Source organism: Lissotriton helveticus, chromosome 8 (assembly GCF_964261635.1).
Source record: "Lissotriton helveticus chromosome 8, aLisHel1.1, whole genome shotgun sequence".
Taxonomy (NCBI): domain Eukaryota; kingdom Metazoa; phylum Chordata; class Amphibia; order Caudata; family Salamandridae; genus Lissotriton; species Lissotriton helveticus.
The window spans coordinates 156603648-156626126 of NC_136069.1; the positions used below are offsets into that span (position 1 = coordinate 156603648).

At 44.3% G+C, this 22479-nt stretch overlaps 1 long non-coding RNA gene across 2 annotated transcripts in view; it reads left to right on the plus strand.

The window, feature by feature from the left end:
- LOC144771522 (uncharacterized) overlaps window positions 1-22479 on the plus strand; it is a 531127-nt gene that overhangs the window by 466519 nt on the left and 42129 nt on the right. The window contains exon 3 of one of the 2 annotated variants that reach the window (XR_013599325.1): window positions 17896-18230. The exons of the other annotated variant lie outside the window; for it this stretch is intronic. This is a non-coding gene — a long non-coding RNA (uncharacterized LOC144771522). Of the gene's footprint in view, window positions 1-17895; window positions 18231-22479 lie in introns of those variants that run through there. 2 annotated transcript variants of the gene reach the window in all.

A 22479-nucleotide genomic window follows, 5' to 3' on the forward strand; every position in this document is an offset into this window, starting at 1 on the left:
AAGTTCAAGACAAACGAACGAAACATGTCAGGACTGCCGGTTGCTTTCAAATAAAGAGATGCAAGCTTCGTGGAGGACTGCGGCTATTACTTTCCTTGTGCAAGGAGGGTGTCTGGTTAATGTTTAAACAGCGTTGTTCACCCGTAAGCAACGCACCGCCAGCAAGAGCGCCATAGTCTGCCCGCAAATTAAACCGCCTTTGTGTAACGCAAAAAGCGACAGGACAGACTGGTGCCGCCAAAGACCAAACTTTGGTATGGTTCCAGGGAAGCCTTGAAAATGGGTTTCTCCAGAGACACAACGGACTTTGCATCACGGAGATGGCATGAGAAACGACCCACTGGAGGGTAATGAGTCACTGTGCTAAATTGGGGAACTACATGCACCACAAAGCTTTGCAACCAACTGTGGGCGCCCACCAGGGGGCGAATACTTGAAAAAGAGTGAAATTAGTGTAGTTCCTGTTCATGCCTAATTGGATGTCAGCGGCGTATCCCTTTGAGAAAGTTCAAGACAAACGAATGAAACATGTCAGGACTGCCAGTTGCTTTCAAATGAAGAGATGCAAACTTCGTTGAGGATTGCGGCTATTACTTTCCTTGTGCAAGGAGGGTGTCTGGTTAATGTTTAAACGGCGTGGTTCAGCCGTAAGCAATGCACCGCCAGCAAGAGCGCGATAGTCTGCCCGCAAATTGAACCGCCTTTTTGTAACGCGAAAAGTGACAGGACAGGCTGGTGCCGCCAAAGACCAAGCTTTGGTATGGTTCCAGGGAAGCCTGGAAAATGGGTTTCTCCAGAGACACAACGGACTTTGCATCACGGAGATGGCATGAGAAACGACCCACTGGAGGGTAATGAGTCATTGTGCTGAATTGGGGAACTACATGCACCACAAAGCTTTGCGACCAACTGTGGGCACCCACCAGGGGGCGAATACTTGAAATAGAGTGAAATTAGTGTAGTTCCTGTTCATTCCTAATTGGATGTCAGCGGCGTATCCCTTTGAGAAAGTTCAAGACAAACGAACGAAACATGTCAGGACTGCCGGTTGCTTTCAAATGAAGAGATGCAAACTTCATTGAGGAGTGCGGCTATTACTTTCCTTGTGCAAGGAGGGTGTCTGGTTAATGTTTAAACGGCGTGGTTCAGCCGTAAGCAACGCACCACCAGCAAGAACGCGATAGTCTGCCCGCAAATTGAACCGCCTTTTTGTAACGCGAAAAGCGACAGGACAGACTGGTGCCGCCAAAGACCAAGCTTTGGTATGGTTCCAGGGAAGCCTGGAAAATGGGTTTCTCCAGAGACACAACGGACTTTGCATCACGGAGATGGCATGAGAAATGACCCACTGGAGGGTAATGAGTCATTGTGCTGAATTGGGGAACTACATGCACCACAAAGCTTTGCGACCAACTCTGGGCGCCCACCAGGGGGCGAATACTTGAAAAAGAGTGAAATTAGTGTAGTTCCTGTTCATGCCTTATTGGATGTCAGCGGCGTATCCCTTTGAGAAAGTTCAAGACAAACGAACGAAACATGTCAGGACTGCCGGTTGCTTTCAAATAAAGAGATGCAAGCTTCGTTGAGGAGTGCGGCTATTAATTTCCTTGTGCAAGGAGGGTGTCTGGTTAATGTTTAAACGGCGTGGTTCAGCCGTAAGCAACGCACCGCCTGCAAGAGCGCCATAGTCTGCCCGCAAATTGAACCGCCTTTGTGTAACGCGAAAAGCGACAGGAGAGACTGCTGCCGCCAAAGACCAAACTTTGGTATAGTTCCAGGGAAGCCTTGAAAATAGGTTTCTCCAGAGACACAACGGACTTTGCATCACGGAGATGGCATGAGAAACGACCCACTGGAGGGTAATGAGTCACTGTGCTAAATTGGGGAACTACATGCACCACAAAGCTTTGCGGCCAACTGTGGGCGCCCACCAGGGGGCGAATACTTGAAAAAGAGTGAAATTAGTGTAGTTCCTGTTCATGCCTAATTGGATGTCAGCGGCATATCCCTTTAAAAAAGTTCAAGACAAACGAACGAAACATGTCAGGACTGCCGGTTGCTTTCAAATAAAGAGATGCAAGCTTCGTGGAGGACTGCGGCTATTACTTTCCTTGTGCAAGGAGGGTGTCTGGTTAATGTTTAAACAGCGTTGTTCACCCGTAAGCAACGCACCGCCAGCAAGAGCGCCATAGTCTGCCCGCAAATTAAACCGCCTTTGTGTAACGCAAAAAGCGACAGGACAGACTGGTGCCGCCAAAGACCAAACTTTGGTATGGTTCCAGGGAAGCCTTGAAAATGGGTTTCTCCAGAGACACAACGGACTTTGCATCACGGAGATGGCATGAGAAACGACCCACTGGAGGGTAATGAGTCACTGTGCTAAATTGGGGAACTACATGCACCACAAAGCTTTGCAACCAACTGTGGGCGCCCACCAGGGGGCGAATACTTGAAAAAGAGTGAAATTAGTGTAGTTCCTGTTCATGCCTAATTGGATGTCAGCGGCGTATCCCTTTGAGAAAGTTCAAGACAAACGAATGAAACATGTCAGGACTGCCAGTTGCTTTCAAATGAAGAGATGCAAACTTCGTTGAGGATTGCGGCTATTACTTTCCTTGTGCAAGGAGGGTGTCTGGTTAATGTTTAAACGGCGTGGTTCAGCCGTAAGCAATGCACCGCCAGCAAGAGCGCGATAGTCTGCCCGCAAATTGAACCGCCTTTTTGTAACGCGAAAAGTGACAGGACAGGCTGGTGCCGCCAAAGACCAAGCTTTGGTATGGTTCCAGGGAAGCCTGGAAAATGGGTTTCTCCAGAGACACAACGGACTTTGCATCACGGAGATGGCATGAGAAACGACCCACTGGAGGGTAATGAGTCATTGTGCTGAATTGGGGAACTACATGCACCACAAAGCTTTGCGACCAACTGTGGGCACCCACCAGGGGGCGAATACTTGAAATAGAGTGAAATTAGTGTAGTTCCTGTTCATTCCTAATTGGATGTCAGCGGCGTATCCCTTTGAGAAAGTTCAAGACAAACGAACGAAACATGTCAGGACTGCCGGTTGCTTTCAAATGAAGAGATGCAAACTTCATTGAGGAGTGCGGCTATTACTTTCCTTGTGCAAGGAGGGTGTCTGGTTAATGTTTAAACGGCGTGGTTCAGCCGTAAGCAACGCACCACCAGCAAGAACGCGATAGTCTGCCCGCAAATTGAACCGCCTTTTTGTAACGCGAAAAGCGACAGGACAGACTGGTGCCGCCAAAGACCAAGCTTTGGTATGGTTCCAGGGAAGCCTGGAAAATGGGTTTCTCCAGAGACACAACGGACTTTGCATCACGGAGATGGCATGAGAAATGACCCACTGGAGGGTAATGAGTCATTGTGCTGAATTGGGGAACTACATGCACCACAAAGCTTTGCGACCAACTCTGGGCGCCCACCAGGGGGCGAATACTTGAAAAAGAGTGAAATTAGTGTAGTTCCTGTTCATGCCTTATTGGATGTCAGCGGCGTATCCCTTTGAGAAAGTTCAAGACAAACGAACGAAACATGTCAGGACTGCCGGTTGCTTTCAAATAAAGAGATGCAAGCTTCGTTGAGGAGTGCGGCTATTAATTTCCTTGTGCAAGGAGGGTGTCTGGTTAATGTTTAAACGGCGTGGTTCAGCCGTAAGCAACGCACCGCCTGCAAGAGCGCCATAGTCTGCCCGCAAATTGAACCGCCTTTGTGTAACGCGAAAAGCGACAGGAGAGACTGGTGCCGCCAAAGACCAAACTTTGGTATGGTTCCAGGGAAGCCTTGAAAATGGGTTTCTCCAGAGACACAACGGACTTTGCATCACGGAGATGGCATGAGAAACGACCCACTGGAGGGTAATGAGTCACTGTGCTAAATTGGTGAACTACATGCACCACAAAGCTTTGCGACCAACTGTGGGCACCCACCAGGGGGCGAATACTTGAAAAAGAGTGAAATTAGTGTAGCTCCTGTTCATGCCTAATTGGATGTCAGCGGCGTATCCCTTTTAGAAAGTTCATGACAAACGAACGAAACATGTCAGGACTGCCGGTTGCTTTCAAATGAAGAGATGCAAACTTCGTTGAGGAGTGCGGCTATTACTTTCCTTGTGCAAGGAGGGTGTCTGGTTAATGTTTAAACGGCGTGGTTCAACCGTAAGTGTCTGGTTACTATATGTCCAATGTTAATTATCTAAACAATTGTTTGTTATTTAAATATACCCGTAAAATTTGTTCCTACTTATATTTTCCTCACTATACAGAACAGAATGAATACATGAATGAATGAATGAATATGTATAAAGTGCGCCTGTGGCACCAAAGGTACCCTGGTGCCAGTCCAGATCAAACCCCAAGCTGAAACAAGCATCGACAATCACTATACCTGGAACAGCCAGGTCTTAAAGGCTTTCCTAAAAGTCAGTACATCTTGACATGCTCCCAATGATAAGGTGTTCCGATTCTGGATCACTTTAACCAAGAAGGCCCGGCCTCCAATACTGATTTTCTTTATTTTTTACACAAGAAGAAGATTTGCAATGGACGTTGCAATACTCTGGTTGATGCATATGCCTTAATTTTCCTTTGCAGGAATTCCGGGTTCGTTTTATGAACTGCCCTGAAAATGATACACATGGCCTTAAAAGGACTCTTTCAGGGACAGGAAGTCAATGTAGCTCTGTTAGTGCCTGGGAGATAGAGCAAAATCTAGACTGGACTAGGGCTAATTTAGCTGCAGCCGTTCGGAAGTGCCCCCAGCTTTTCAGAGGTAGGCCGTGGTCCCCAAGAATAATGCATTTCAGTAATCTAGTCAGCTCATAATAGCACTGTGAACCACTAGCAGATGCATTTCCACTGGAAAATTGGATAAACTTCCAGAAGCAATCTTATCAAGTTAAAACAAGACGATGATAGCTTATTCACATGTGCTGAAAGTTAAAGATTGGACTGTCCTTGAACTCCCAAATTATGGATAGATGCTGCAAGTTCCATCACCGCACGGTCCACTAGCGGCCAGAAACTTGAAAGTAGCGGTAGTTATCGTCTACCAATAGAGAAACAAGGTATTTCTATTTTGTCACTATTAAATTTCAGGGCATTATTGCTTTGCCAGGCAGAAATATCTTTCAAGCAGTTATGAAAGGAAGACATGTTATATTGTTAAGAATAGTCCAAAAACATAATAAACTGATTGTCACCAGCATAATTTACAAAATTAATTCAGTGAGATCTGATAAACAAGGCCAGAGGGCACAGATAGATATTAAACTAGATCAGTCTTATGGCCGAATATTGAGGCACCCATGAGACACTGGCCAAAACGTGGATAGATAAGGTTGCAACAGAATGGCTTGTGCTCTGTCTGCCAAATAGGATTTGCTCCAGGAGGTCAAGGCTCTACCACTTATCCCCACCTCTGGTGCAAAATCTTGTGGTTTACAGTATCAAACACAACAGATAGGTCCAACAGCACTAGAGCTCCTACCTGACCTCTAGCCACTGACATTCTCAGTACATCCAAAGCCGAGACCAGTGCAGACTCTGTGCCATGAGCCAGTCTAAAACATTCTTGTGCCTCATCCAGAAAACCTTGCTTGAATATTGATTACTCCAAGAACTAATTTATTATTCTTGAACATCTATTCCTTAGGGATTTATTAATGACGTTCATATGCCTGACTTTATGTCAAAGTTGGCATTCCTAAACACCTTCAAGGTATAAATATACCTTCACTTGCTATAGCAAAGCACGGTGTCGTTCAGTGCAGTTCGACTACCTACTTGCACGACGCAGCTCGCTACAGCAAGTGCCGATGGAAGTTAACTCTCCAGCTGACGCACTGACCAGAAGCTGTCATCCTCCTGCCCAGAATCAAGGTCCGGTGTTTCTGACTCCCCTTGCGGGGTGTTGGGAAATCGAGTCTGTGAAAGAGATACCAACCTCTCTCATTCTAAGGTATGAAGCTGATTAGAACCTAGGGAAACCATTGGCAATTCTTGGCAAAAAATAAACTTATGCTAAAGACAAACACCTATTTCTTCCCTCCTACTAGACCTAGGATAGGTACACTGGGGTAGGCGTATTTTAGAAGCACCAGTTGAGTATTTTAGCTTGTGTTATTTATGTATGTATTTTTACATGTCATAGCAACAAACAATGCTATTACAGTATTATTTTATATTACTGTTTACGCTGTATGCATTATACTTTGCATTCTGTCTAATGATTATAGCAGTTCACCTCTCTTGCATGAGAAAGAAGACTGTTCAATAAACCCCTTTTTATTGAAACACCTGTATCTCTATTTCTATGCCACTCTGTAGAAACGAAGCATGCACAATTGACAGAGTAAAATAGTTATCTATTGTTTTCACGACTCGAAGATATGTTTAGATTCTTGGAGAAACAAAGTTGTCATGTTTATGCGGTTGTCAGAGACTAATCCCTTCTTGTTTATTCGAGAAAGTTTCTAGTGACCTCTTAGCTAGCTGGCACTCACAATTAAGTTTAGTATACTCGATAGAGACATACTGACCTTAGTCCTATGTCAAATCTATAGTATATATTTTTCCAATGCACAGAGCCTATTGGGAATATAGGAACTACACTACAGTAGAAGCCGCTATCGCCACCACAACGTCACCTATATTGATGTTGTGGTGGTGATAGGGGCTGCGACTTATGCACAAGGCTTAACGCTGCCTTGTACCTAAGGCCCCCTTTCACGCTATGGTTAGCGTGAAAGGGGTTGGCAGTGGGTGTTCCACCGCAACACCCATTCATTTTGATGCTGCCCCCTATGTACAAGGGTGGCGTACATAGGAGGCCCTGCCAAAATTAAGACTAGGTAAAAACTGGTCTTAAGATCTCCTCGTTTTTGCTTTTCCATGTGTGCTGCCCTGTGCAGCACACATGGAAAACGCAAAATGCCATTGTTTGTTTATGTACAGGAAGGTGTCCCTTCCTGTACATTAACAAACTTTTAAAAAAATGCCATTTTGTCACTTTGATGTGTGCTGCATGCACGCATGAAAGTGACAGAATGGCATTTCTAAGATTGTTTATGTGCAGGAAGGGACAGCTTCCTACACATAAACAATCCTCCCTGCACACAGACACCCTTGCACTCTGGTGCAAGGGTGCCTGCATCGGCGCCAAGTTGCTAAACTTAGCCCCATCGCAGGGAGAAACGCAAGGCTGCACCACATTCTTGTAATATGGTGCAGCCTTGCATTTCAGAAGTAGAGGAGAGAGGTGTTAACCCAGTCGCTGCTTCTGTCGGCCAACGGCTGTCACGAGCACTACCTCCGTAGTGCTGCGCACATCCGTTGGCCGACACGGCCCCGCCCACTCTTCAAAGCCGCCACACCGCGGCAGATTTTCGGCCGCGGTAAACAGGTAAAGCCAGGAAGGGTAACTCCTCTGTCCTTCACTTCCTTGTACATATCCCCCAAAGCTTTGTGCATTTGGAAGCTAGCTAGTGACATTGGCTTCGTCGCTGAGACGATTTTCTGAACTTTATTAGCAAAAAAAGCTTACAGATTGTCACATAAGACTTGGGAAGGCGTAAAACCTTCGCTTATACAATCAGGACTGGACATATGACAAACTAATTCGGAAATCTTTCTCGACATATTAGGTGCCTCAAGTATTATCCTACCATAAAAGTCTTCCTTCTCTCCTTGAATGAGCCTTTTGTAATCCCCTAAAGCTTTCCTTAAAGCTTCCTTATCTTCTTGAGGGGAATCTCTATTCGAGATTATTTTTTACAATGGTGTTCAAACAATCTCTGCAAATCTGAGTACCAAGGAGCCGAGGTTCTTTTACGAGTCACTTTGAATCTCACTGGCAACACCTTGACAAGAACAGACGTAACTCAATGATGGTAGCATTCGTAGTTCTCCTTCATCATAGGGAAGAGGTGTGGTGCCGCGGCCAGGGCGACTGACTCCGGAATCTGGGGATCACGGTTCGATCCCCGGCTCCGGCGGCAGGTCAGCCCAGCACCATGTGACTCTGGGCAATAGCTTGCTTAATCTTCCCAACGGCCCCCAGCGCCTAGAGACCCTAACGGGTGATTGTGCGCTTTACTTCCTACTCCCTATATCACACTGCAACAAGATTGCAAACGCCTCTGAACATAGCTGGTGAGATAGTTTGGCCCCTGCTCTGCAAGGTACCTTTTTGCATAGCTTAGTTGCAGGCTGTGCCAGTGCTGGATCTTTAATCCCAAAAGATATCAAGGAATGGTCAATTCACCATTTTGTCTGTGTAGATACCGAGGAAGTTATACCAACTGAGGCAAAAATCAAGCCTAACATATGGCAATGAGTGTACGTCATCTCGAGACTTGTTGTTTCAAACCTAAGGCCTCCAGTCAGTGATTGTTAAAGAAGCATATATATCTTCCTCTGCCTTTACACTTAAATTACCAAGTGCAAAAAATGCTGCATGAGACGGGATCAAATTCATGGGGATAAAAAGTCTGTCCATGATTGCACAAATGAAGATGTTCCCAGAGATTGATACCAAGAATACCTGAGATAGATTCCCTCATGGAGTAGTCCACCGTAAGGCCAAATAGTTCTGCCTCCACAAATCGTTTCAGTTCAGTTCAGTTCAACTTTATTCGGGTACAATAGTACCCATAAAAGCACACAACACACAAATACAATACAGCAATTGTCATAAATTACATACAAAATACAGTACACAAGTTTCAAAATTGCATTGTGCAAATCTGTTCAAATCGTTTAAAACTCCTACAATCTTTAAAAATAATGGCCACCTCTCCACCCCCACATCCAATGTGGGGCTGATAAATGGGCTTGATAAGCACAAAAGCGTGCATCTGCATAATCACAACTGGACTCATCCGTAGCCCAAGTATCTGTAATACATGGCATATTCAGCTTTTCAGTCACTAAAAGTAGGATAACTTCAATGGTATGTTTTATGAAGGAGCGCACGTTAATGAGGCCATGTGATATTACTGTATCTGCAGGTGCATCCACTGATTTAAAACTCCGATCTAAATGGCTCTTAATAACCTGGCTTAGAGGTCTCTTAACCTCCATTCTATCCTGCTGCACCTTAAGACACTCATTCGTAAAATAGCCCCATATTTACTTAAGATGGTCACTAGAATATCTGATAGCCTTTGTGACTGTTGCTGTGTGTGGCTGGTGTGCGGACGGGCACAGATGGGCTTGCCTTTGGCACACCATTGCATGTCCACTGCGCAGCACTGCAGCAGGTCATCTTAAATAGAGTAGCATTGGGTCAAAAACACTACACTGCCAACATAACTGGCATCTTACATCGGGCTAACGAGTACATTAACGTTAGTCCAACTTCAAAATGGTCCAAATGCTATATATAACATTCAATGGATTCAGAGCAACACCAGATAACTCACACGAGCATTAAAATACATAGGAAAATCGCACACACCCCTCCCCACCACCCATAATAAAGAAATATCATGCCGAAGCCTACAGAGTTTTAATCTTTGGTTAATACAGCCATGCACCAGGCTACCTTAAATAGAGTAGCATTGGGTTAGAAACACGAGGCTGTCACCAAAAATGTCATTTTATTCTTTGGCAGCAATGTTTTTTCTCTCTCTTCACAATATATGGCATAACAAGCGCATACAAATCTAAATAAATGTTTTGTGTGGAAGCCCACAAGGATCCTCACTCACCCCCATTCTGTTCAACCCTTTCATGGCCCCACTCACCAGCCTCACCCACACCTATTAACCGCATCGATGCGGCGGCTTTTCCCGCTGTACGCGGCAATTTTAAAATTACCGCGTTACATGACGAGCTCAGCTCGTCATGAGCGCACGGCAGGTTATGCTCATGACGAGCTGAGCTCGTCATCAGCCAGGAAGGGGTTAAATCAACAACATATCCTATGCTATCGAAACCAAGCTCACACAAGATGCCAAACAACCAGACCAATTTCTCTGTGTCCATAACTGAAGTCACCAGATAGATGAAAACCAACTGCCCTAAGCTCAACAGAGACAAGGCAGGAGTAGTAATGTTCTGCAAAGACACCTTGCTCTGGGACTCAACCTGGTGGCCTGCTGGACTCATGCTAAGAACTACAAAACAGTTATCAACAACCAACTCACCATGTGAATGCAGCCTCTGTCTCCTGTTACCACACACTCGAGATGACTAGGAATGTCTTCAAATGGCTCACAACCAACAGTTACAGAACCGTCACCCAAACATTGATCACCAGCAAACTGGACTATGGCAACACACTCATTGCTGGAATCAACACTCAACTGAACAGAAGACTCCAGACTACACAAAAACTTGAACTAACATTCTATTCCTAAAGCAGCTTCTATATCCGATCTATGTACTATAGCCAAGTCAAAGAGGCGGCGAGCGCAAGATAAGTGGTTTTATTATTTTTTTTCCTTAATTTTGCCTACCCGGTCATCTGTTGAGTTCCCCTCCACTCCACCCCGCCCCGCCCCACCCCAACACCGCACTGGTTTTACTGTGAACATGTGTTTTCATCACCCATTATGACATATTTATTCTATTTGTTATTCTATAGTCACATAGTTTTAGTTTACCATTGTTCTGAAAGCCATTTACGTTTTTGAACTCCACCTTGGACAAATGTTATTGGCAGATTTGTGGAGAACCACCCCACTCTTACAGTGAAGGTTTCACTGGCTGCTTCTGCCCTTGGAAGTCACATCTATGTGAGTGCACTGGCATCTGTAGCACGCACCATGCTGGTCCTCTTCTGGAAAGTGGATGCACACTGAAAAAATATCAGGAATGGACGTCTCTGGCACTCCTCCATCTAAGCCCAACAGTGGCGATCGATGATCACTGAAAGAGCTGGGGTGTGACTTGCCATGGGTTTACCCCATTTATTTTACATTGTTCCTTGTGTGTCCTTTATATGTAAAGAATAACCTCCAGGACAGCCAATATCCCATGGTTTCCATTAATTATCTCATGCATTCCAGTATCAGCATTTTGCCTTAGGTGTCCCTAATATGACTCCAATAACTCTTTGTATGTCAGGAATTGATGTTTTCCATGTTTATCTTTTCTTTTGACAAGAATTACCTCCAATATACCAGTAACAGCATATTATCTTGGGTGACTCCATAAGCCAAGAATCATCTTGAGTTTGCCATGGCCAGCATCAGACTAAAAAGGATAACACATGCAAACAAATAAACTCTTATTCACTCACAGTGTCTAACTCACTCTCACTCATACTCACTACCTCTGTCATTCACTCTCTTCCCCTCACTCACTCTAACTCACTTCCCCTGCTGCTCTGTTTCGGTCCTCATTGCACTCAGGGTTGAAGTGATGTGCATCTTGGATGCTATATTTTAGCAGATATACTGTGCTGCCTGAGGCATGTGCATTATGGCTGCTATAAAATGGCGTGTGCCTGAATGAGAGGATTATAGCTGAATTCAGCCACTCACATGGTCAATCCTGACATCTACCTACAGAGTGTTGTTCTTTTAAACAACAGTCTGTAGGGAATAAGACACGTTACAATGCAAACATTTACAACGCATGCCTATACAACGCAGTTTTTACATTGCAACATCCATTACAACGTATGATTTTACAACGCATGCCATCACAACACATTTTTAGAAACTACATTTACAACGCATTCCATTACAAAGCATACCATTACAACGCATACCATTGCAACGCATAATACTTTTAGGGCAACAGTAGAGTAAGTGTTGGATAGTATAGGGGTAAACATTACCATTCCCACTCCAGTGAGTGCAACAGTAGGGTAAATGTTGGATAGTGTAGGGATAAAAATTGCTATTCCCACTCCAATGAGTGCAACAGTAAGGTACGTGTTGGATAGTGCAAGGGTAAAAATTACTATTCCCACTCCAGTGAGTGCAACAGTAGGGTAAGTATTGAATAGTGTAGGGATAACAATTACTATTCCCCATTACTTACCTTATAATGCTTTGTAAAGGCATGTGTTGTAGTGCCATGTGTTGTAATGGCTGCATTGTAATGGACTGCAATGTAAAGGCAGTTGTGTTGTAATGACTGTGTTGTAAATGTAATACGTTGTAATGATTGCATTGTATTGGTTGTTTCCCGTCTTTAGGTATATAGTACCTCAACCCCTCAGTCCCCTCCTCCTTCTGCCATCAGGAGCTTGGTGGAGAGGCAGGGAGGGATGACCTTTGCACTTGCAGTTTTCATGAAAACATGAAAGATGTGCTTTTGTGAAGACTTCTAAGTTAAATAATTAGCAGTGCGGGCTGACACTCTGAGCATTATGTGGCAGGTCACAGGTGGCATGGCTGCACCTTGAAGCCCCTGTTGAACAGCAGCCTCTCAAGCTTTGTCTCCACACCTAAAAAGAGTCTCCCGAAGTTGACAATGGAAGGATACATACCATCTTATCAGAACACTGCAAGACTCGAATGGTTATGGGAAGGGCAAACACAAAAATAGAGATGAAAGACATCAAATTAAGAGAATACATATCAGATAAACATCCAAACCATGCACTCATGAACACAGGGCTGAACCAAAGCCTCTAATTGTGTCTGATGTGATCGATACAACAGGCCTCTATACAGATCAATACATTTGTTTGTAGCCAAGACTACTAATAATAATAATCGACATTTGTATAGCGCACAATCACCCGTTAGGGTCTCTAGGCGCTGGGGGCCGTCGGGAAGATTAAGCAATCTATTGCCCAGAGTCACATGGTGCTGGGCTAACCTGCCGCCGGAGCCAGGGATCGAACCCTGATCCCCAGATTCCAGCGTCAGTCGCCCTGGCGGCGGCGCCACACCTCTTCCACTAAAGAAGTAGGGAGAACCTGTCCCATTCTCAAAGATGCTGCATGTATGATTTTCTCAGTAAACATGGTCTTTATTGCTTTTGCTGTACATTTGTGCTGTTCTTACTGGTACATTGCTTTGTTGTCTGCTGTTTTTGGATTGTGCTACAAAATATAAATGACAGTAACTTAATCCCTCACCTTTCAGTTTGTGAATTGTCATTAAGCAGCTCTACAAGTCAGAAATGTCAGGTGATGTAGGCTTTAGACAGAAGCAATTGTTTATCTCAGTAGTTTTATTTGTTATTTTATTTGTTGCACTTTGTGCCCTTTAAGTACATAACACCTTGATCGAGACAGAGTAAACAAAACAAGCTTTTGTCGGAAATACTCAAAGCGTCTGCAGCAGGACATTGTTCTTGTAATGCTTTTAGGAGCGCCAGACATAATTGTAATTTCTCCCTTTTGACATATTGGCAAAACCTTAGAAAAGCCAGAGCTTGAATCCTAAACGTAGACAAGTGCATTAGTTTGAGAGAACTTTGCATGGCTCAGTCAGAAACCAAATTACCATTTTGTAATACATTGTAAACTGTATAACCAAATGCGCAATTTTTACTCTGCGTTCTGCATGGATTAGTTCCCTTCTCTTTAAGATGCAAGGGTAAATTAAAAATAAACTGATTTTAAAAAAGAAGAGCTAAAGACCAAATCCATCTCATATTATGCTGATATCCGTAATTTTAACAATGAATTTGATGGAACCGAAATCATTTGTCCTTCTGGATCTCTCAACATTTCTGTACAAAATACGATGATCTGTCAATCTACCAGGGAGAGATCTGGGATGATTCTCAATTCAATTGGATCCACCTTTTCAGACTTCTGTATTCAATTCCTTTGAGAACCACAAGGGCCACTCTGATATTTAGAATGTTTATCGGCAAGATGTGGAAAATATGGACTCTGCTAACAAATGAGGGTGACAACTTTATGTGGAAATGAGATGAATCGATATGAAACAGTCTCATCTGGCTCAGATCGGGGGTGGTAGGGTGGGCGGGTGTGAAGATAAAAAAAAATACACTTATCTCTCCACTCCATGTCTCTGCTGTTGTCTCTCCACGTCTCCTCCCGACAAGTTCGGCCGGAACGGAAGCAGGAATCCCACAGGCTCTCAAAACCAATCACGACACTGCTGTCAGTAGCATTGTGATTGGTCTAAACACCGTGGATTGACGCCCAGACTGGGACCGGGAGCCTGTGCATGTTCTCCACCCAGGCGGTTCATGACTTTTTGGCCGGCCCAAGACGGGGAGCCAAACCATCATGCTCACTTACATAGTGACCATCACTCCTCTCCCTGCTCTGTGAGCAGAGCAGACCAGCCCCGCAATAAAATGATAACATTGTGTTATCATTTTTTTTTCTTTTTTACACTGCTGAAAAGCAGTAGGGCGACACTCCTCGTCTATAGTGGAGGAACCACCACTGATTTGAAAGCTGAAATCTCTAATGGAGATTGAGGAACCAGAAAGAGAATTCAGGTTTATGCAAATAGTTGTGTGACTTTCTTTTACCCTTTCTCAAGGTGTAAAGTACTTTCCCTGTGGCGGGCTCCATGTATGCATATTTTAATTTATGCATATGTATGCATATTATATTTTATGCATATTTTATTTCAACCATGGGTACAGAGGTGCAAATGTTTATTGAGTTTGGTGCCACTTGGCACCAGGCTTGGAGAATACCAGTAAATGTGTATTTTTAACACCTCTTTATATTTCCTGTTCTCTGTTTCGTGCTCCATGTGTCAGTGGCTGTTGTATGAATGAGCTTACATCACACTTTCAACTGAAGTATACTGTGTTTTGGGTTGTTGAATGTGGTTCTCATGGTCATCACAGTCCTCAGAGCTGAAGTTGTGGTGTATGTTTGAAATGAACATGTTTTGGACCTGGCATCCTAGGGGTGGTTTCTACTGACTTTTGCCTTCTGACATCCCGTTTTGCTGATTCATTTTTGATGACTTTAGGACTCTGGGCACTTTACCACTGCTGAAACATGGTAACATTGGCTTATCCACAATTTGCATATTTAATTTACTTATAAGTCCTTAGTAAAGTGCACTACATGTGCCCTATGCCTATAAATTGAATGCTACTAGTCGGACCCGGAAGCATTCGCGATTCAGACGCGGCTGTTGTTTACAACGAGGAGACCGTTTTGAGGCTCCGCACGTCGACCGGACTAGGCGGAGACGTATGAAGCACCGACAAAGACGCTGCAGCTTCTCTACCTAAGAGAGATGCCTGGCAATATATTCTGCACAACAAATACAAATTAAAAAGACAGCAGGACAGTGGTGTACATAACACAATTGGTGTATCCGACGGGGTTACTTCATTTATCTTGTGGATAAAGAGATTTTTGGTCCTGATGAGAACTCCTAAGTAACGCGAGTTCGAAACGCGTAGACAGTTTATAAGCCCAAATACAGAAAGTCACTGGAACCTAAAATATGTTTTTGTCGTTGAAAACATGAATTGTGTAATGGCTTTGTTGTGAATATTGTCTATTCCAACGCTCATTTAATATTTCTTATCATTTGTTGTTTGTAATGGTATGAGAGATGTATGTCTGAAAGTCTGAATGATGAATTTTTGAAATGTATTTTTGTAAATAGTAACTGTGGTGATTCGTTTTTTGTTGTGTACATAAGGTCTCAACAAATATAAAATTGAAAAAATGAAAAATACTAAATAGAAAAGTTTAGAATATAAAATGATGAAGTCAATAAAATAAAAGTAAATAAGAAACACATTACATTGTGTTTGATTTGGATGTTTTGAGATAAGTCTTTAGGTTAACATAGTAGCGGCATTTGCACTTCTTTTGTTTATTTCACTAGTGGGCCTGCAGCACTGATTGTGCCACCCATTTAAGAAGCTTTTTAAACATATCTCAGGCCTGCCACTGCAAAGCCTGTGTGTGCAGTTTTAAACTGCCTTGTCGGCCTGGCAAGTTAACCCTCTTGCCAGTCCCAAACCTTCCTTTTTAATACATATAAGTCACCCCTAAGGTGGGCCCTAAACAGCCCACGGACAGGGTGCAGTATATTTAAAAACAGCAAACAAAAATTAGGGCTACTGTTCCTAAAGAGAAAGAGGAGATTTAACATGTTGTGCAGGACTCTTCCATATGGATGGTGGCAGTCAACAGGATTGTTTCATGTTGCCCTCACAGATCCCAAAAGGCACTTTGTTACTTTAGCCATTTGGTGCTTTCTGCCTGTCTATGAAATACACATCTGAGGTGGGTGACAGCTGAGTTTGGTGCATTCCCTCTAGACAGTCACACACAAAGGGAGATTTGGTGTGACTGATGGAGCATCCGCATACTGATGGGTCATCCTGGTCAGGTTAGGAGGGAGGAGATGATACTTACACCTGAATAGGCTGTGTCACATCCCCACACAAAAGGCAGAATACCCCCATGTAGTGAGCCTGGAGCCAGGGTAGGAAAGACAGGGACTCTGTGCACTTCAAAATCCTCTCTTTGAGGTCTCTCCCACTTCAAAGACACAACTGGGTATATGTACTGGACGCCTGACACCACCACCTCAGAACACTTCTGGACCTGTGGAGACTCTGCCAGGAACATGGACTGCTGTGCTGCTGAAACGATTGTCACTCTGCTGGACCCCTGCTCTGCTGTGCTGACCTGCTGCCCGCTGCCCTCCTTGACTTGGAGTGAGAAGGACTGGACCTGCATCTATACAACCCAGAACCAAAGTGACTCCAGGGGCTTGCTCGCTTGCCTCCTGTTAGAAATCTCAGAGACATAAAAACTTCTACCTTACCTGCTACAGCGCCTGGACCCTGCCATCTGGGAGTTTTGTCCTGCTAAGTGGTGCCAATCCAGTCATGGGCCTTTGAAAGTGGGTATAAAAGTGCAGCAACTACCAAAATCTGCATATCGCTGACGTTGCCTAGCTCAGAATCAGTGTATATCCCTCGTCGCTGATGCATCGCCGCAGAAGCATGGACCGAAGACGTCGCATGTCCGACTACAATGCGCATCACCTGCAGTTCCCGATGCATTTTCAACTTGCGTGAGTTAACGATGGCCCATCGCCTAAATCTTGGGGTTCGACATTGATGCATCTCCGATTTGCGTGGTTTGGAACCGTCACAGTACAATCATCTGAAAAGATCGACAATGACACATCGCCTCCTCTGCTTCATTCATCGGGTCTTCGTCACTGACCAAACAAGGTACAAATCAGTGGGACAAGGTTGGTCCCTGTATCCAACCCATGCTTCATCGCGGTCGGCCTAAACGTTTGGATTTGGCTCGGTGAAGTGCAACCAGATAGTCCCGGTTGGCGCATTATGCTTTAAAGTACTACATTTAAGTTCAATATTGAAAAATTGATAACTCCGGTTATAATTATTGAATTTTTTTTGTTTATTAAATTAGGCTTTATTTTTCTACGTAGGTGTGTTATCTTTTTGTGTGGTGTTTTTACCGTTTTCCAGTTTGAAGTGCTACACAAATACTTTGCACATTGCGTCTTAAGTTAAGCCTAACTGCTCTGTGCCAAGCCACCAGAAAGTGAGCACAGGTTAATTTGTGGTGTGTATCTGACTACCCCTGACTAGGATTGTGGTTCCTGCTGGGGCGGGGTGCTTACCTCTGCCCATCAGAAACCCATTTTCTAACAATATGTAACCTTTTTTTCAAAATTTGGAATTAACCAGCATCCTTTCCACCGGGCTACGGAGGATTACAGAACACCTTACACAACTTGATTTATGAAGCAAGTTGTTAATTTTGCTACTGGAGACAGGCTTAATCACGTATTGCTTACTCAGAATGAATGTTCCTCTTGTATTAGAGTCTTTTATTTCTTGCCTCTAGTGCCATTATTCCGGCTCTAAATCATGTTATTGCTTATTTATCATTGTAGCACCGGAATGAGCTCTTTTTGGATGTATTTTGCATATGTGATTTATTTTCTTTTTTTCTTCACAGGAAATCTGTTATCCTTACACTACCCCTATCAATTTAAAGGTGTTCCCTCTGTGTACCCACCCAGAAAAATGCATTTATTCCTGCCATTGACAGGAGAAAATCTGCCAACAGATTCAATGTGGGAATAACATTCACAATGTTGTCATGTACCCATAAACGTATGGTGCACAGGTTTGTGGGTATTCCCCAACATTTGGTGGTGGACCCATCCAGGAACAAGCCTTGCCCAATACTACAATTTCTCACACTGAAATTCTACTATGCCTATAAAATTTCTATGAGAGAAAAGCTGGTTTAACCTTCATTTGTATAGCTGTTAAGTAACATTGCTTCAGGTTGGCTCCTATGTTATGATGTATTTTGTTATGTTATAGCAATTTATTAAACGGACAAATACCAAAGGTATGCCCATAACCATAATTTTTGTTGTTGTGTTGATAATGACTAGAACTCTGTTTGTCCAATATTTCACCAGACTAGGAACCATTGTCATATAGATACTGCTTACCTATATACCGTGTTAAGTTAGCATGAGCTTATTAAAGTGTTTAATCTTTTGCTGCTTTTGCACACGGCACATAATTGTTATTTTAGCTTTCAACCTAGAAGAGCGTTGTGATTTACATGAGAATAATATGTTATTGCTCTGATATCAGCTTTGTTTGGTAAAATATGTCTGCACAGTGAGTGCTGAAGTTTCCCAGGATAACTCGACGCAGTGTTGTTGTAAGGTCTGATCTTCGCACCTTTCTAAACATAACATGAATACAGCTGCTGTCAAATTCTGGCTTTACGCGCGTTTTCATATTGCTTTGCTGAGAGCACACGGAACACACTTGATGGTGCTTCGCTTGCAGAGAACTGGTGGAAGATGATGTGATCCTCTGCCACTGAGATTTTGAGGTATGGGCCCGCTCTGCTAAAACCCAAAGAGACCTTCATAGATAATAATATTCCATGCTAGTTAGGGAGGGTGAGAATTAGGTGTTCCTTCGCATTTTATGGACTATTAACTATGCTGATAACTTTGCTTGTGATAATATGTTTGCTTGTATTATCTAAGATACTGCGTTTGAGAACCCTGCATTAGTAAGTAAATATTTCAAATATGCACGTGTCCTCTTATACTCCACGTTCTGGTTTGAAATGATTGCATAACGAAAGAGTGTTCATGTGTTCCACGATGCCTGAGGTATTCTAAGTTCATGCTCTGGTCTGTCTAAACATTGGGAAGTTATACTGACCAATGAGACACTGTAGCTAGCCAGGTAAGGGGATTTTGGGTACTCAGGTGAGTTTTGGGGCACCTTAATTCACTGAGGTTCCGAATCTCTATGCACAGTTCTGTAGGAGAACGGAATTCCCACTACATGGCGCCCAACGTTGCTGGTCTTATATCATGACACTCGAGTAGTATATCATTCAATCCTTAACCCCTTCGCTGTCGTTTTCGGAAAACGGTGGTGTCGGACAAAACCTACCTATTTTTGAAATAGGTCTTTTCAAGCTTGAATCTTTCTAAAACGGTTTCCTTGAATTACCGCCCAGTTGTGCTACAAAGTTTACTTTGTTTTTCTAACTTCCTGTGCAGTCATGGCCCAACCAGTGGACATTCCGCAGCATAGTCGCATTGCGGTACGCAATCATATGCAGACTTACCAAGTACCCTTGGAAGGCTTGGCTGTGATTTTGGTGGTGAGTGCGGATGCAGCTTACCCATACGAACTGTTTTATTCGTGGGTGACGTTTCCGGCTGTGGACGCTAATTCTAGAGTGTTCCACAATTACACTCCCTCTCCTGTGCAGAATGAATATACTCCGTACAGGGCACTGGAAGTACCTATTGATCATTGGCAGCATCGCGTTTGGTTTGGTGGCGCCCTACCCCATTCTTTGACCGCTCCGAGGTTAGGTCTTTTGTCCATTCCAGGCGCAATTTGCCCTGTTTTGGCTGGATTTACTCCTCATCCACAACACGGCAATTGTACCCTGGTGGAGGTTCGAAGACTACATGTAGTTTCAATTGCCGTGATTCGTGCCTGAGTGCAATACATAGGTCGTCATCTCCCGGGTGGGCCCCCGGGGGGTCCGGCTCTTCCGGCGGGACAGGGCGGATTGAAGCTCAGTCCTGTAATGGTCAATGCTGTGATGGGTAAGCGTCCCCAGGAAAAGGATGATTTTCCTTTCTGGCTTGCCGAAAAATTTGACCAGCTGGAAGCAGTATTTCCTAATACAACTCCTGGTGAGAAACACAGGATTTTAACGATTAGTTTACCGAAGGATTTGGCCCCTGAACTCGTTGACTGTGAGACCTGGGGAAAAACATTTGCGGCGGTCTATGCGAGGTGTTATGGCACTCCGTCTATGGCTGTCCTGCCTACGATCATTAAACGTGTTCAAGATGATCACGGACCGGAGACTGTGGTAGAATTGGGTATGCGCCTGTGTGGCTCCTTTGAAATAGTTTGCGATCTCATACTTGCCAATGTCAAGGGGGATGCAGTTAACTTTCAGGTGGCTAATGCTTTGGCGGCAATCCCCGATGCCGAGAAACCCCATCAGTTGGCGAGGATAGTTGTGGCTGCTTATAAAACAGTGGGTCGCAATAGCAAGGGTCTGAAGCCTTTTTCTGTCAAAGAAAAGAAGCAACCCCAAGGGCAGACTTCTGAAACAGAGAGTCAGCCCAAGTCCAAAAAACTAAATTGGCCTAAGAAACAATAACAGGGAAAGCAACAACAGCAGACTCAGGTATCACGTCCTGCGTCTCCGTTACCTGCGCAAACAGAACGCGTTTATGACTTGCGCGATCGTGCGACGATTAAATCACCTGATCGATTTCAGGTTTCTGATCAACGTTCTCCTCGTTCCTTTCAGGACACATCGGCTTCGGCATCCGGTGGTGGAGGGGGCGGAAGGGGACGGGGTGGTCAGCAAGGACGTGACCAGCCCCGCCCGAAAGACGGCGCAGGAAAGCAGGACGGTTCAACGCCGAAGAGACCGCAGTTTGCTAAGAAGAAAGTCGCGGCTTTGACAGCGCATCGATATGCCACAGATAGTGAGAACGCGGCTTCGGAATCTGGAGCGCGGCGGAGATTACCATAGTGAGAGAGGCCCTGCCTCCACTACTGAAGGTGACAGCGACTGACACTTATGTTGTAATAGAAACAGCTGATACAAGAGTTGCTCCCCCGATAGACTTTATGAAATCGTCCTGTTAATCGAAGGTGACATACAACGTACCGTAAAAGGGGTGTTTTGGGAAAATCTTTCGTCTACGTATGACATTTTGCTTTCGGAGGCTGACTGGCCCCCACCTTTTGTTCTCGCAGCACCGCGAAGGGAGGAGGTGATCCTCCCCAGTTTCGCGAACACAGTCTCGAAAGAGCATGCGCTGCATTTTGCAGAAGAGTGGGCTAAGGCTCTAGCGCCGGCTCTGTACCGCAACCAATGTGGGTGGGATAAATTGTCCCCATGCCACGAGATTCCTTTACGGTCTCAGCCGCAGCCTCAACCTCAATATCCTATTCGGCGTGAAGCCAAATCTTCCGTCGCGGCAATCCTTGAACAATTGGAATATCAAGGAGTGATTGAAACATGTGTGTCACCAATGAATAACCCTCTTTTTTCTGTGACCAAGCCCGACGGTTCATATCGTTTGGTATTGGATTACCGGCATTTAAACTCGCATTGCCGTAACTGTGCTGTACAGAATACTCACGGCTCTGCTTTAGTGAATAGTCTTGTGCGTAAGCGTTTCAAAACCACGCTTGACATTTCTAATGGTTTTTATGCCCATCGATTGGATGGTCTTAGTTCCCAATGGACCAGTTTTACTTGCGGCGGTGTCCAAAAACAATTCCGGCATCTCCCGATGGGCTATAAGAATAGTCCTGGGATTTTTACTGCCCACATAGTCTCTCTTTTAGGGAGAATCGACACAGATGCATGCTCGTATGTGGATGACATATATCTCACAGACGACGAACTTTGGGAGCATCTGTGTCGAGTAAACAGCATAATTTGTAACTTTGCAGACATGGGTTACAAGTTTAACTTTGCAAAATCGCACATTGTAGAGTACACAGTGTTGTTCCTGGGCTACGAGCTCAACAATGAAGGAAGAGGTTTGGCTCCTCACTTCCTGGAGAAATACGTACAGCTGCGCGCTCCAACAACACTGAAAAAATTACAGTCTTTACTGGGTTTCTCAAATTTCGGAAGGACATACATTCCGGATTATGCCCAGCGTATCAAGCCTTTGTATGCTTTGATACAACCAACTTTTTCCAAATCATGCTGGCTGCCTGAGCACTCCGCCATTTTGCAATCCTTGCAGGCTGATCTGCTCGCTTCTAAATTCTTACTGACTTGTGATAACCACACCAACCTGGTGATAAGAATCATCCCTGGGACGGTGGGTTTCACGTACCTAACTTTTAATGAAGGAGACACAGTACCTATTGCATACAAGTCACACCTGTACACTTCGGCTGAAATGCGGTTTTCCACTGTGGAGAAAGTTTTAACGGCTGTGCAGATGGCAATTCTTAAAGAACGTGCCCTGTCGCAGGGAAAACGAATGTT